The sequence below is a fragment of the Oreochromis niloticus genome, linkage group LG5 (genome assembly GCF_001858045.2).
Source record: "Oreochromis niloticus isolate F11D_XX linkage group LG5, O_niloticus_UMD_NMBU, whole genome shotgun sequence".
In the NCBI taxonomy this organism is placed as follows: Eukaryota; Metazoa; Chordata; class Actinopteri; order Cichliformes; family Cichlidae; genus Oreochromis; species Oreochromis niloticus.
Window position 1 is genome coordinate 6,125,691 of NC_031970.2, and position 17,347 is coordinate 6,143,037.

The 17,347-nt window shown below is 39.3% G+C and overlaps 1 protein-coding gene across 16 annotated transcripts in view; it reads left to right on the forward strand.

Moving 5' to 3' along the window:
* r3hdm2 (R3H domain containing 2) overlaps window positions 1-17,347 on the forward strand; it is a 54,365-nt gene continuing 37,018 nt past the window's right edge. For 9 of the 16 annotated variants that reach the window (XM_013275502.3, XM_013275508.3, XM_005456380.3 and 6 more), the window contains exons 1-2: window positions 2-310; window positions 662-713. The gene's annotated coding sequence lies outside the window, so the exon portion shown is untranslated. Of the gene's footprint in view, window positions 311-661; window positions 714-7,342; window positions 7,725-17,347 lie in introns of those variants that run through there. The other 7 variants (XM_013275498.3, XM_013275507.3, XM_013275503.3 and 4 more) reach the window with 3 other exon arrangements.

Below are 17,347 nucleotides of genomic sequence, written 5' to 3' on the forward strand. Positions count from 1 at the left end.
GTACGACTAGGAGGTACGCCGCTGACGTAAACTGTCGGTGAGGGGGAAAAAAGTGACGCTGACACACACAAGCCGGAGCCCTGACGGGGGAATAGCGTTTTGTTTCTTTTTTCTTTAGTTTTGTGTCATTTATTCTTTAGCGTTTTGTTGTTATTTAGCAGTATTCCTGCCTCGGACTCGACCGCCGTGTTCTTCAGCGCTTGCTATTTCGCATTAACGTCCATGCTGCTCTCCCCTCACGCGGCGCTATTTTGACAGTCGGGGTCGCGGTGAGCCAACTCAAGCTAGCAGCACCATTATATTACCATCGGTAAGTCATTTGGAAAGCTTGCTAACCGTACTAGCTAGCACCTTCTATTTTGAGACCTGACAGTGCTCGTACATGTTTACAGCAAGTTTCACCATTCTGTGATCCACGGCACACTCTTATTGAACAGCAAGTTGTAATATTAACGCTGTGTTTCATGGACGCTGAGTAGCTAGCGTCCACTGAAAAGAAAAGGCTAGCTAGCGGGCTAGTATTAGCTGGGTAGCTAATTATACACGCCGGACGAGGCAGGCTAATGCTGTGAGCTAGCTATTGTTAGCATAGAGCCAAGCTAATATTTTCAGTCAGCTGCACAGCTACGACTCTGACCAAACTGCCATCTGTTTTCTTCAGACCCAAGTTGAAGGATTCTCCACGCAACTCAAGACATACTGCCAACAACACGGTAAGCCGAACCGCGAAGATGACTCAAGAGCCACTATCTTTAATATGTAACGCAATGTTAAGCACCATCTTTAAAGTCCGCCTTCTCTATGCCAGGCACGAGATGGCCATGTTAACATTTTATCCTACCAATCGTGACCGAGAAGGTTCACTAAAACCCTGCGAATATTTGCTTTTTCCGAAGCGATTAACTATCTGGATGAATCAGAATTAAGTAATTGTTAATTGCTTGTGGCTCTTCATTGAAGTCATACTCAAAACATACACTCGGTACAACAAAGTCTTATTTATTGACGTGTGTGACTTTCATATAACAACTCAAGACTAGAAACTTCAGCTAACAAGGTTGAGACATTAATACAAACCAACGGAAAGTTACAGAGCTGTAGTGTTTGTATAGGACTGAGTGCCGGTGGGTTGTATGGCGGAATGCAGGTTGTACTACAGTACTAAGCAGTCTTCACTGCTCCAAGCAATTAAGGTTGTATTGTGTTAAGTGTTTTCATTAGCTTGCTTTTTGGCATTCAAGACTAAGTAAATATGAGTGATTTTAAGCCTTGGCTCTTCCAGTCTCAATTCCTTATTCATTATTAGTGACTCAGAGCTGGCTACAGATTTGTGCCCCAGTAAATTGTATATAAAACACACTGTTGTAAGTGATCGAGAAAAAAATTGGGTTTTCTCAAGACATGCTTCACACGTGGTCATCACTCTCCGAGTCTTGGCTTTAGCTTTACTTTTTTGAAACTCAAGCCTAAAATAGGCAGCAACAGTGCTGTGAAAAACAAGGTGGGATCACAGCACAGAATAAGTGATTCAAACATCTGCTCTGGGAAAATGACATGTGTGCCTGGGAAAACAACAAAAAAAATAACCCCAAACATATCAATTGGTGTTGGCTAGTCATGTGACAAGGAGAATTGATAAGCGGCAAGCAGGGACTTTCATTTTAGTTCCATTTGATGTTGAGATTGTCATGAAAATGCTTCCCAGTTGGATTAATAGTAGTCCAAGGTGATAACCCTAATAAAACAATGTTAGCTTTTCTGGTTTAAAGCACTGTTACTACTTTATCATCAAATTTTCCCCCAATACAGCTTTATTTTCTTAAATATTTTGTAAGCAGCACAGAGTATGATTGTTGGTGTCAGGGCAGTATCATTGAAAAGTATGGTCCATTGTAAGATCTGTAGGAGGTGAGTCATTGAATCAACAGTCTACTGTTGCTAAGGCCACCAATGAGAAAGATGGAGTAACCTGCCTCTCTGTCAACATATTTCCCTCCCTTATACCCTGCAGCTTATGGATCTTTTTGCATCTACATAAATTTATGAAACTGTGAAGCGTCGATTGTTTATGGAGTTTTATGAAAATCAGAAAATTTGTGGATTACTGCCTGTTAAGTATATGTAATTTCATGTTCGTGTTTATCGTGGTTTGCAGGGTGCTTTCGCTTATTCTAGTAAATAATGTGGTTTTTATGCTAACTTGCTCACTTAAATGTATTTGCTTCCTGCATTCATGTATTCATACAAGCCAAGATGGCCACTGTAAGCATATTTTAAACCCAGAGTAATCAAAAAAAGAAACTCTTATCCAATAAGATTATATCTGTGTATTTATCGCTCAGGTATCCATATCTGCTTCTGCCTCTGAATCTCTGTTTGCAGCAGCATAAGCAGAAGAGTGGCTTTTTCTAGAGAGATTTGAAGAGCTATTTATAGATCTCTGCCAAAGCACCAAGCGTGGTGCTGTTGCTGCTGCTCCTATCTGTCTCTGCTCTTAACTGCTCCTGCTTCTGTTTCTCTCTCTCCATCTTCATTTGTTCCCCCTTCACCTGTTCTTAGTTTTCTGAACTCATTTTCTCATGATGTCTTCTACTCTAAGTGTTTCTCAGTCTTCTTTTTTCCATTACTGTCCTCCATTGCTTGCTTTGATGTAAATTATCGATCAAAGCAGAAGGGAGGTGACATGGTTATAAGTCAGGCCTCAGATTGGTACATCAGCTTGACTGACTTTAGTATACTTTGTTGCAAAGCTGGATGTTTTTTTGCATAATGGCTTAAGGCAAAGAGCAGAAAGTTTATCACATGCTGAAACTAAATATTTAATTTTTAGTAGCCTTAATTTAGTAAAAGATATGGCTCATAGTCCTCAGACCATGCAGAATCACAGTAGATAAGGTGGGTTTGCCCAAATAAAGGTGTTTTAGTAAAAACCTGTTATGACTGCTTTGAATATTTGCAGTGTAAATAACAACAGTTTTCCAAGTGTTTCATAATAGCTTTAGCTTAGCTATGCTGCATGCAGAAATGGCAGCATCTTGTAAGGTGGTTGTGTTCCCACTCAGTCTATCTGTGGTATCTTTGGCTACTGATCCTCACTCAGCTCCTCCCCTTTCTTCTTCCTTCTTTTTAAGCCCTTCTCTTACTGATCTGTGAAAGAAGCTACCTGGCTGAAGAAGTGACAGGACAGGTTATGAGGCATTAGTCCATGCAGTGCATTTTATCCCAGTCGTGTTGTCAGCCTGAGACAAACTTTTATTCAAGGCCATGCTAGGATTGTAAAATCATTGGTTGGGTAAGTCTGTTGTCTTAAATTAAGCAAGGCTAGAAAAGAAGTTGTATGCTAAACAGCTGTTTATTAAATTTCTCTGGCTGCTTATGTTTTGCAGGGCCCTCTCAAATGTTAGGTGATGCTACTAACCACTGAGCCACAGTACTGATCTTCTGCTCAGTGTTTAGACTTTAAAGGGAAATTTACTGTACAGTTAAGTGCATAAGTGTATGGGCTATGGCACAATGTTTGTAATTTTTCCTCTTTACGCCACCACAGTGGGTTTTAAAACAGATAGTCAAGATGTAAGTGCAGTGCAGACTTTTAGTGTCACTACAAGGGGTTTAACAAAGGCATTGCATTAATTGTTTTGGAATCACACCATTTTTCATAATAACCCTTTTTCAGAAACTCAAAAGTGACTGGACTAACACAATTTGAAATATAAAAATGATTATTTTAAATACCTGGGCAAAGACAACGTGATTTTAGTGACTGCCTGAAGTCAAAAACCCCTGGACACCACTAAATGCTGTTTCCTCCCTTGAGATGCTCTGCCAGCCTGTTCTGCAGCCACCTTCAGTTGCTGTTTGTGAGGTTTTCTGCCTTCAGGTTTATCTTCAGTAGGTGAAAAGCATGCTTTGTTAAGTTGAGATCAGGTGGCTGGCTTGGCCATTGAAGAAACTCTTAGGCTGCATTTGTAGTCTGTTGTAGTTCATTATCCATTCACTCTGTGGAGTGCTGTTCAGTTTTGTAGGATTTGAATCTGAGCAGAGACTATAGTCTTGTACACTTAGTTCATCCTACTACTACTACTTTTATCATCATCAATAAACACTAGAGAACCGGTTCCACTGGCAACCATACATGCTCATGCTGTATTTGACAGATAATATGGTATGGTAAGGATCATGAGTCATTCATTACCTTTTCAGTTTGTCTTCCCATCATTATAGTGCAAGCTGTGCTTGATTTTTTTTTTTTTTTTTTTTTCCCCCCCATCTGTCCAAATATTTTTTTCCAGATCTGGGCAGGTTCTAGGTTCGGGTTTTAGATGTTTTCTGGCAAAATGTAGTCTAGCTTTCTTGTTGTTGTGTGTAACCCATGTATTGCACAACTGTTGTAAACCCTCTGTATTTAAATACCCTGTGTTTCTCTTTTAGACTCGGATGGTGATAACTCTTTGAATGTGCTTGAGTTAAGTAAATGTTGTGAAAGATATTTCTTAACCATGGAAAGAATTCTGCGATTATTTACTTCAATTGGTTTCCACCTTTTTAGGGTGTTTCTGGTGTTGCTGAGCTGGTCAGTGATTTCTGCTGATTTTGCCACTTCTCAGTTTTTTCGTCTCTCATGGACAAGTTTATTTATTTATTGTACCGTAATGAGCTCGAATTAAGAGTGAACAGTGAATAGTTATCATATGCACTTGAAAATAATCAAGATCAATCAGATTTTTGATGTTGAATTTGTCATTGCAAAATGAGGGAACAGACTTCACCTGGACATGAATCTGCATGTCAGTCAGATATCCAATTACCTTTGTGTCTTTTCAGAGGTGGCACTATGTATATCGTCAGCCTTAAAGCTGAACTCTGCACTGAAATCACATTTTGATAGTTTGATTTAAATTGTGAAATAATAAATGAAATAAATATTGAGGATTGATGTGAGTCTAGATAGATATTGAACATAAACTGCCCTCTCCCAAAACAGGAAAAATATTACAGAACAACCTAATAATTACTACATGTAATATAAAAGCAACAAAGCTCTGAGTACCCAAGTTGCTGTTGGAGGGTTGTTTCTCTGTTCCTGCGTGAACTTGTAGTACTGTAAGTCTTTACCTGAAAGGCTACTAGAAGTAATCTTTGAAGCTGTTTTCTGAACTGGGTGCTTTCTGTCATATTTCATGCCTGATTATAGAACAAAACAACTGACTTTGCATCAGAAGTCAGTAAGGGTGGTCTCTGCCTACGCAGCTATGCCTGGAAAAAACCTAGAAATTATTCTAATGGTCATCAAACCACATCTTATGGATATAAGATGTGGTTTGCTATTCTTATTTCTGTTAATGATAAGAGACAATAATGATTTGGGGCATCAAAAACACCCTGGCAGCCTCTCAGCCTCTGAGTTAGTTGGTTACCATTCATGTTTCAGTGAAAGCTGAGTCAGTGCAAGCAGATAATGTTAACAAATGTGCGCAGCTAAATGAGCTAGGGGGTTGGGAAGGGCACCTGTAACCGGAAGGTCGCCGGTTCGATCCCCGGCCTTTCTGTCCTGGTCGTTGTGTCCTTGGGCAAGGCACTTTACCCTACCGCCTACTGGTGTTGGCCAGAGGGGCCGATGGCGCGATATGGCAGCCTCGCTTCTGTCAGTCTGCCCCAGGGCAGCTGTGGCTACAACTGTAGCTTGCCTCCACCAGTGTGTGAATGTGAGCGTGAATGAATAATGTCATTGTAAAGTGCTTTGGGTGCCTTGAAAAGCGCTATATAAATCCAATGCATTATTATTATTATTATTATTATATATGCTGATGTGTCAGTGATATCAAGGGTCCAGAAGAGGTTGCATTTATAAGAGGAAAGGGTTAAAACAGTTTTGTTCTATTTGAATAAAGATTGGACACACAAAACAGTGTTTTGAGAAAACAAGATTTTACTGAGACTTTTAGCTGACTAGAAATGTAACACTGATCTGTGAACCTGGTGAAAATGATATTCTGATATGCATTTAAACAGACCTATATGTTAATTGCATGTAAGAATGATGGACGGGGTAGAACCACAAAACAATGTGCACCGTATTTCTTCTTCTTCTTCAACTTATTGAAGTCCAATCCTATCGTGTGCATCTTTTAGTAAAGTCTGTTTTAAAAAAAATTTTTATTTGCCATTATGAAATCTTCTCTTAATTGTAGACTTAATATTAATGATCGACTTATCTCCTGGATTTCATGCAAGTGATAACACGGGGAAACTGTTGGTATTTGTCATGCCAAGAACCCTGCGGTCATCTAAAAACTGAAATCTTGTGTGGACATCGAGGCCTTTTTATGCTGCACTATGTTCTTTTTTTTTTTCCTTAGGCGGTACCAAAGTTTTGACCAGTGGTACATTAAATTTTTAATTTTTTGCGAACTAGGGATCTGCAGTCTAACTTGCATCGCAAGCTCCTTCGTCTGCAAGTTGTGAGTTGATATTCAAATGACTTTTGACTATTGATTGAACAATCAAAGACTTGTCTTTTTTTTTCACAGCTGCATGAATACAATTTCTAGAGGGACCACAGTCTGACCTTCTTCAAATTTTGCTCTATAAAGCCTGGTCACATACTGTCAAGCCAGAAACCATGAGACAGACAATCCTCCTGATGTTTTCCTTGATGCTGAACTTTTGACTGCATATTTTCCCTCCACTGCATCTTTCAGCTGTCATTTGCAGTGGGGGCTGCAGGGAAAACATGCAAATGTGTTGTCTTGAGGGATTAATGCTTTTCCTAGCTAATGAGGTGGTTTCATTATTTCTCTCCATCTTCCCTTCCTCCTCTTTATTTTTTTAAATTGTTTATATATTGGAGCAGTTGTCTGGTTCACCAGCATCTGTCAGTACTTTTAAACTCATTTAGTTTGTCCAGACAAAGGCCAAAGACAACGACTTCAGACTTTCCATATAATGATGAGTGATGAATGGGGACTGTGGCTTCTGCCCATCTCCAGGTGTTTGGTTATTGCAAAAAAAGTTCCAAACCTTAACCTGTACCTGTAAAAGAGTCTATTTATCTATATTCATTCATTTACTATAAGCTTTCAGTGGTGCTACTGTTGTATCAAGTGACATTATAGCGGATCCAAGCAACTCTTTAAACAGCTTGGCTTCTTGCGCGCCATGGTTTGCCTGTCATTGCAATTATATTGTTTCACAAAGGCAGAGAGCAAACAAGATCTGTAAGGGAGAGAGAGACAGAATCCACACGAAAGGGAGGGTTGGAGGAGAAGGGAGGGGTGCACGCTGTGCGCATGATGGCATAAGTGTGGTAGCGGGAGCCAGCTTACAAGCAAGATTTTCTTTCTCACTGCTGTGCTTGTGCTTCATTCAGAAAAAGAAAGGGGGCAGTCGAAATAGAGTTTTTTTTGACCGTTTTCATGAAAGCCATTAAGAAAACTGAGCTGGTAGTATGTACAGACAGGAAGACAACACGGCAAGCTTGAAGACGACAAAAGTTAAATGAGCTGAAGAGACAGAAGAAAGACCTTAGACACCCTACACCTCAAGCAGGAAATGGGATACATTCATTTGTAGTAATAGGGGAGAGAAAACTAATGACAGCGTTGCCCAGATCTGCTTCTGCAGCTCATTCTCCTGCGATGATTTGGTTTTGTCTGTGAGACACCTGATCTGATTTGGCTCGAGATCCATAGAGCAGAACTCTAAATACAGGAAGGATGTGCACTGTAAGTGAATGTGTCTGTGTGTCTTTGTCATTGGGTGTTAATAATTTGTAGGTGAGATGTAGCTTCTGTAGCTGTAGGTGTGATTTTTAGCATGAAGCCATTGCTGCTGCTATAATTAACTCTTGTTATGACACATTGCATTATCACTTTTGTGAAGTTCCTAAAGCATTTTTAAGCAATGTCTCATCAACAGTGCAAATATGATGTATTAACTGAAAGGTAGTTTCCTGTAGTGTGCATACAGTTTATTTTGTCACATGTGATTGCATTTACACAGAAAAATTGTATACATGACAGCATCTAAGATACTATAATGTGTGGCGTATTTACCAGTGTCATGTGTGTAGAGGGTCATGAAACATGTTTGAGGCAAATGCTGAGGTAATAAGGAATTCCCTTCCACTGTCCCTGTGTGGGAGGAGGGACAGAGGAGGGTGGAGGTGGGCTGGTGGCGTGGAGAGTCACTGAAGTAGGCGTTGCTCTGCAACACTGTCATACTGATTGTGAGGGAGGGAGGTGTGCAGAGGAAAAGGACAACGTATGGGCTTACATAAGGCATGTGGATGGCACTGTATTTTAAGCACCTGGAATCCATCCTCACTCGCTTGAATTGAAGTAGGTGCAATAGTGGTTGTGACTGTTTATGAATGCACCTGGAATTTAAGACTTCTCCTCCTTTATTTGTGGAACATAGTGTGCGGGAATGAACAGACTAGAGAGGAGGTGCGAGAGAGGCAGCACAAGCGTGAGAGATGCACAACAGCAGAACCCTCTTGAATAAAAAATCTGTCACTATAAATAGCAAGCCATCCTCATGGCTTGAGCACTGCTTCAGGTTTAGAAGACCTGGCTTTCCCTCTCCATCACTGTTCTGGTGGTTATAACCCTGAAAAATCAGCCCACAATCCTCATCATTTCCTGCTTTTATTCTATTTTTTGATAACTTGACCCAGATCTCCCTTGTTCTGAACATGGCCTGCTTATATAATTCATTTTTTATGTACACGCTTCATCTCTTTTAGTCTCCTAAGTAATGCATCTTATTGAATTAGCTTGATGTACATAATATGGCAACGAGCCCATCATTGTACCCTGTTCTCAGTTAGAAATTGAAAAGACAGACAACTACCACAGCTCCAGATTAAATATAAAATGCTCCTTTGGTGTTATGTTGCTAGAGCTATTGCTGTTCTTCTTCTACTGTTTATTAACATGTGAGTCTCTTCTCTTGTAACACAACAAGGACCGCTGAAGTGAGGTGATTAGTGTTGACTGAGCTAATAAAGTCCATTCCCTCACTTGATAAAAATATGTGTGCATCCTTGCATGACCATTACTTCTGCTGTTTGTTTATGATATTGGGGTGGTTCTCCTTACGTAGTTGGTGCACCTATAGCCTCACTGCTGCATACTAATTGTTAATGCGTGGGAAAAAGCTTGTGTATCAAACGGAGGAAGCACGAGAGGGCGAGGAAGAGAGGAGAAAAAAAAATCAATAGCAAACCCCTGAGAAACTGCTGCTGTAATTGCTTTATACGTCAGAAGGTTCACACCTACTCCTTTGAGACTTTAAGAAAAATCTAACTCCAAAACTTTTATTTTGAATTGATAAATACAGTCTTTGTTACAGGAAAAAAAGAAAACCAAATCATCAAAAACAAAAAATAAGAAAGGACTGATTAAATTCTATTTATCTGATTTCATACTTTCCCTACTCATCTGAACTTTTACATTTTTTTTTTTAAAATTTTTGCTGTGTCCTCGTGTGAGCTAATTATAGTATTAATACATGCTAATTTATGTGTAACCTTTTATAAATACATCAGTTCTTTTCTGATGAATTGACATCTGCATTACAAATGAATGTACCTGACACAAAGCATAACTTTAATGAAGGTAGATGGCTAACAGGAGCTAGAAGGAACAACAAGGGTCAGTAAAATCCCAAAATCCCGCAATTATTTGAGCTGTAAACTATGGAGACAACTTGTGCTTTACTGTGGGGCTTATATGTTTAAGTAAAATGACTATGTGGCTCAAGGTAGGTCAGCTCAACCTTGTATCTACTTTATCCTCAGATGAGACTGGGAAAGATGTGTGCCCACTTGGTGAATTTTAATGAAGAGACAACTAAAAGAAAGTGAAATGTGACAGCAGGAGTCCTCTAAAGACAAGAGTTGTTGTATTTAAACAAGACAAGTTTAGGAGTGCTTCTAAACTTAGTGTATTAAATAACCTCAAAAATAACTTGCATAATTAGGCGATGATGAACACAGGAGCAGAGAGGCAAGCAAAACTGTAAGAAGAATGGAACAGAAATTGGTATCCTTATGCTGGCAGACCTATTGGGAGAGTTGGCTTTTACAGGTAAACAGATGGCATGGCACAGCACAGCACACGGATGACCTGCCACTGCTGTCAGGTCAGCTACGTGATCTAGTGAGCCGCTGCAGTGTGCAGTTTCTCTAATTAACTGTACTTTCTGATCTGTGCTGGGGCTGGTGCGTTGCCAGTGTCATGCTAACATTCTCACAGCTGAGGAGAAATTGTCCACCATATCAACACATTTCATATCATGAAATGTCCAGAATTTATCAACTGGAATTTGGTGACTAATTGGTATCAGTGATTAACTTATGGCTTGTTAATTATTGATGGACATTAAAAAAACAAACAAAAAAAACAACATTCAGATGTGTTGCGGTCCCTCCTTAAAGCACAGTGTCATTTGAGACGCTTAATTTATCAATACTGAGAGAACTAGTATTATATTTCTTTTGTAAATAGGTTTATATTTTGTCCTTGTTAGCATGGTTGTGAAGTCGTTGTTTTTCCAATGGTGGCTTTAGACAAGTCTGTTGACTAGTCAGATACTGTGTTACTGACTTCTGACCATTAGAAGCTGCTTTAGCGTGCAGTCATGGGTGTGTTTGCTGATTGCCCCTTGGTATTGCTTAAATTGTATTACATCAGATCCTCTTTTCCATCTAAGACATAGGTCATCAGTTAACTTGTACGTTGTCTCATAAAATGTTACCTGGTTAATACCAAACTCAGATTTTCAAATACTAACAGAGTCTGGGAGCTGAGCGTCAGACAGCAGAGAGCAGCTGTAGCTTTTAACACCGCAAATGTTCAGTAGCAGCAGGACTCTTATTACACATGCTTCCAAAAACATTAAAAATAAAGTGAAGTGTATCGTGGCGCTCTCTACTCGGTGTATAAATATGCTTGTGGTTAGTAAGCACTGACAGACAAAGCTTTTGAACATCTATTCCACCTGACCAGCTGTTTCCAGTAGTAGCTGGACCAACTACAGTCAGAAAGTACATATTTTACATAAGTATTACCAATATATCAGTACTGAACTGTTGTCCCTTCTAAAGATAATAGTAAATTAATGTGAAACACTGCAGCTTGTTTGCTCTGTTAAGTATTTTGGGTTTTGTTGGAACAATCATAGAATAGCAGTTTTTAATGAAATTTTTGGCTTTTTGAGTTAAAGTAAACATGGCAGTGTTGAATTATATCTGACTTTCAGATTCTTAATGTACCACGCTCTGAATTTTGCTGTAAATAACACAGTAAACCTGTGGAAAAGTTGTGTTTGTCAATTTAATGATTTGATCATTACCATGTCTAATTGAGAAAATGGTGTAAATTAGCATCCTTAGGATAAATTACTAAACTAAATTCACAGTAGTCTATACAATTTGTTTCATTTTGCATCTACAGCTCAAGTAGCCAACAGCAGGCCTGTCTTCCTCCCCTTATTTTTCTATTTTAACGCAGTGTCGTCATTGTTGAGACATTGCAGTTGTAATGTTAACTCATAATGGACAGAGGCCGTGACATTTGTGCTTTTAGTGAATTCTGTGATGATGGATACTCGTCTAGAGTTGAGTGATTTGGCCAGTAGATAAGAAGATTTGGGGAACAATTGTCATTCAGAATCTGAATTACAATTCTCCCCACAGACTTAGTTGAACTCATGATCACATAATTGTCATGTGATCATGTTGTCTGCATATATATCTATGTAAACTTTTTGCCCTGATTTTGTTCTGAAAGTTTTGGAAGTTACTGTATTTTTGTTTGTCATGCATGAACATCGGTTACTGTTATTTGGAAATATTTTCTGTAAGTAAAGTTCTGTAGACATCAATGTACCCCTGCACCATGTTGACAGGAGGGTCATGCTGTGGACAGCAGCAAAAATTATAGCCACCTAAAAGACATCACTATCTGTTTACATGTATGATGTATTAAGAAGCTTTTAACCCCTTAATCTGCTGGTTGGCGGTTAAGTCAAAGCTGGTACATTTCAGAAGTTTGCGACTATAATATTTTAATAGGCTACTTCAGACCTGAACAAAGTTGCCATCCAAACTAAATCAACAAATCACAGAAAACAGGGCAGCATTAGGGCAGGGCAATATGGCCAAAAATATTTATCACGATATATATTTGAAAATTTGCGATAACGATATAATTGACACGAGACAAAATACTCCACAACTTTATTAGTACAAAAAACCCCCCATCAATCCATGTAACTTAAACAAGCAGCTGTTTTGTGTGCATTAAAGTTATATAAAAATTTAACAGTGCAAATGCAAATTCCTTGCTGACAGTTTAGCCAAAAGGCATTTCCAGTGGAAATTGGCCGACATATCCTGAGCATAACCATGTAAAATATCCACAAAACTTAAAAAGATAAACACACAATGCGGTAATATTATGTTGAAGCACAGTACGTATCACTCCACGAGGCTCCTGACTACGGTAGCTGTAATGCTCCGACAATCCATCAAGCAGTGCGGCTTCGTAGCTTAGCAAAGTCGTACTAAAACATTTTTGACAGATTTTTGAGCGCCGTGTACCACCTAAAATCAATTCGGTAATAACGATGGCCCGCCTGCATGCTCTGCCAAAAAATGTGCTTCGGTGTGTATCTGACGGACGAAAGCCAAACCAGTTCCACACCACTGAAGTTGGTGATTTATCTGTTTCATTCAACGATCCGCTTTCGCCCTTCTCATTCTCCGTCGCTGCCATACTTTTTCCGCCATGTGCGTATGAAAACAACGGCGCTGCGCATGCGTGTTTTACCCATATTCTATTGCGATATTTCATTTTCTTATCATTGACCAACATTATACCAGTATTACCGTGAACGGTATTATATGGCCCAGCCCTAGGCAGCATGTCCTTTTTTTTTTTTTTTGTCTTTTGTCAAGAGACTCGAATATGTTTAAAACGGTTCACTCTTTCACTGTTGCCCACATACAGTTTATCATTAACTTAACCATCACTTTATTTATTATTGATCCAGTTCTGTCTCCTTTCTTGAAGCAGGAAAGCAATGACAGTGAGGGGGCTGTTTGAATCAGAGGGTTAAGGAATCTTTTATGTAATGCAATATCAGACAGTAGATCAGTATGAAAAACCCTGTCTCAATCTAAATTTAATAAAAAAAATCAATATATTTTTAGGGGAACGGATATATTGCCATCCCTAGTTTTAGCATCATTACAGGTTTAACAATGCTTACTCGATATATCTGTATTAGAGTATAATTAGTGATGTTGTTGAATCATTCTAGTAAATATTAGAAACTAAGTAATAAATATATTTGCTACACACTATTCTTCATCTTGCAGTGAATGACCTCACTCACTCTGCAAGCTACAATCAGCCTGATGTAATTTATTTCACGATTGATTCTATATGGCTCCTCTGATGAGCAGGTCATATGCCAAATGAAGATCATCGTATCACCAACCACTAACCTCATCTGGTATGCGTACAGAGATCTTGTTTGGGGTGTGTTTGTCTTGTTTTCAGGCCATGGACTGTGGTATATGGTATTTGATATTCCTTTGGCAAGACTAGCCCTTGGGACTAAAGGAGGGATTAGAAACACTGCAGAGGATGATGTCTGGTGATCTAGGGAAATGAGTATTAGCTAGCTGGATGGCTGAATGAATAGCAGTGTTGCCTTCCTGCTGGTTATTCTTGAGTGCACAAGCCACATTGTAAGAGACCACCACTTTGCACTGGCCTAAGACAGACAGCCTGGCAAGTTGACTGGCTGGATGCCTGACTTCTGGGTTTGGCTGGCTGGCACTACTCAAGAAGCCAACAGTGTTGTGGTGTTGGCAGCCCAGAAATACAGCTGTTATTAAGTCTGGCTCAGGCAAATAGAGCCATTTGTGTAGATCACAGAGGACATCGGTCACCATCTGGACACATCCAGTAGTTGGTTAGCAGTAGTCAGACTTTATAATATATACTAGACCATCATGTTCTAATATCCCAAAGTAGCAATGTAAAATCTAATAGCTTGTGCAAGCAAACCCTTACTTATAACCAGCCCAGCTCTCGAAAGCTGTTTCTAATGTTGCTCATCAGTTGTCATGTAATTTTCTTTTTGTTTTTAGTTTCCCCTCTTGCCCCATCTATCACAATTAGCTATTCCACAGCCTGTGCCTCAATCATGGGAACTGCTTGAGCCTGTATTGGTCTACAGTCTACACTTTTGAAGAGTGGGCAGTTTGTGTCCTAGGTGGCTAATCATTTCGTCAACAAAGCTTTGAAATGTACATGTCTAATACAACAAAATGCTTATGGGTTTTAACTTCACAGTTTTGAGTAGTGCTCTGTTTTGATCAAAGCAGTAATTAGTAGGATTGTTGCAACAATCCCAATATATGTTATTATTAAAAGATGCAGTGTTTCTAATCCCTCCTTTAGTTTGACTTCATTCTTTTGTTTTTTGGATGTCAGTGTAATTAACATTAAATGAATAACTGATTAAGTGGTGTGTGTGCTTTTAAAAGACAAGTTATATAGAACACACTTAAGTAAATGTCATAACACAAGACACTAACTTTGGAGCACAGTGCAAGCACATTGGGGGAAAAATGTGTTTGTAATACTGCTCAATTTACCAAAGAATCTGTGTTTAGATTTTTTTTTTTTTTATTGGAAATGTATCTGTTTTGCTGTCAAATAGAAGCACACTCTGACAAAGGATTCCTTGAATAACTTGCGTAACAGTGACATACTTATTCATGAGTCCTCCCTAAGCTTTTTAAAGACTAGACACTGCATTTTAAATGATGTTTAATTATGTGGTTTTTCACTTGGTGTGAAAATAAGCAGCCCGAAAAAGATTTGGTTTTGTCCACACAACATCGTGATATTAGATAGTACTGCAAATCCACTCCCACCACACCATTCCATCCATACAGTTTATTTCCCTGAATGTTGCCAAGATTACATAAGAACTGGCAAAGTGAAACTGAAGAAACTGATCTGGATCTCTTTCTTTAATGTTGTGAGACAGAACATTATCAGAGAACACGCTCTTCAAGTGACCCTGTAGTTTTTTTTGTGTCCCTCAGTTGTTTGCGGCACATTCACACAACCCAGTGCAGCACTGTCAATATCTCCCTGGGGAGAATGCATTAAATATTACATCTCCTCTTCCTCCACCTGTCTATAATTGTCAGCTTGTCACTTCCACTTAGACTGTGGCAAATTTGAATTTCATCCCATAATCACACAACAAGTCTTAGGAATAACTTCTGAGGAAGCATAACTCAGTTTTTAGACTGAAGTGATTATGAAGTGGTTTAAGGGGCAATAGAAATTGTTGCTGCTCCACTCTGCTCTCATATTGTACAGAACAGAAAATAATAGAAAGTGGGCAAAAGCCATGAAGACTGTAACAGTTTGTAAGACATAAAAAAGTTCAGAGGTTTGAGGAAGTGAATTATGATGTCTTTAGCATACCTGGAGTCACATCAGTGGTCTACAAATTTTTGACCTGGTGAGAGTAGCCTAAGATGGCGATTAAAATGTGCATCTTAAGCTGGAGACACAGTCCATTAACTAAGGACCACCAGTTAAATAGAGAGAGACCTGCACTGAGTGGTATAGAGTTTTACAGAAAATATTGAAATGCTGGTGATAATATTGATAGATGGATTACTGAAACTTCCTTATTTAGATTGCAACATGAAAAGTACTGTAAATGTTATTGGTCTGTTGTGGGTACTCTGCTGGCCATACAGATGTAGTTTTACTTTGTGCACCGTCTCTCCACTTAAAGTGTGCAAAAATTGTAATTGCCTCTTTGTACAGTGAATTGAAACTGAGTGCTAGCAAAATGCAATGAGCTCTAAGTAGTAACCATTCCCATTAGATTTTGGAGTGCACCCACAAGTCTTGAACACAGACATGCCAACTTGTATAAATACAGAGCAGTCACAGCAGATTAGCTACTGCATGGAAATGGATCGAAACACTGGACCTAATGTTTTGCTTTTCTTTGTAGCTATGTGTTGTTTGTGACATGCTGTAACTAAATTTCATGCACGGGAGCTCAAGTATGTGTTTTTATTTAAAACAGGTTTTTATAGCATTTCTAAAATGCTAAACCATGAAAACTAGCTGGATAAAACTTTTTGCAAATGTCTTACTGTTTTCAGTTGCTATCTCTGTGGAAAGGTGAAGATGCAAGGAGTTGAGGTAGTGAAAGTGGATGAGTTTAAATACCTGGGGTCAACCAGCCAAAGCAAAGGACAGTGCAGTGTAAGGAGTGCATGAAGGGAGTGCAGGCAGGGTGGAGCGGGTGGAGACAAGTGGCATAATTACTTTGTTACTAAAGGATGGCATCAAGAGTGAAAGGAAGGATTTACAAGGTGGTAATGAGACCCGCTCTGATATATTGTTTGGAAATGGTGGCACTCACAAAAGGCAGGAGGGGGAGCTGTAGGTGGCACAGTTGAAGATGCTAAGATTGGGAGTGACCAGGAGAGACGGGATTAGAAATGAGTACATCCGAGGGACAGCTGAGGTTGAGTGGTTTGGAAACAAATGTAGAGAGGCGAGGCTGAGATGGTTTGGACATATCCAGAGGAGGGATGGCGGATATATTGAAAGCATGTTGAAGATGGAGCTTTTGGGCAGGAAGAAAAGAGGAAGACCACAGAAGATTCATGGATGCAATGAGGAGCAGAGGGTTGGTGTAACAGAAGAAGATGTCAGGGATAGGGTGAGATGTTGGCAGATGATCCAGTCTCACAACCCCCAAAGGGAGAAGCCGAAAGATGGAGCCATTTCCTTTTATCACACTCAACTGTGACTTACTATGGGGAACAAAATATAATTGGAGCGTACCTGAAGATGATCTAATGTCTCTGGAAGGCTTGAGTGTGAGCTATAGCATTTTGAATGGATTCACTTCAGAGACCTATGTCCTGTAAATTTACTGTGAGCTAGTTTGAGCCATTTCAGCAATATTTAAAATAACATTGATGCACAAAGCTTTGAGTGTTTAATTTTTCGGCTGATGGGTGTACAATGACCTTTTACTGTGCATAATGTGCATCTGACAGAAAAGGGTAGTTACTATCTGCTGGGGCCTACTTACTTATTCTGGAAATCTGTTCTTGTGTCTGTGAGCTCAGTCTGTTTAGGTCAAGGTTCAGCTCCAACAGACCTAGTAGTTAGTCACTGCTTTCATGTGAATGGAGACAGTCGGGGACGTCATACCCAAAGTGCACATTTAAACAAACTGTGTGAATGAATCACATTCTAATAATTTTGTGTTA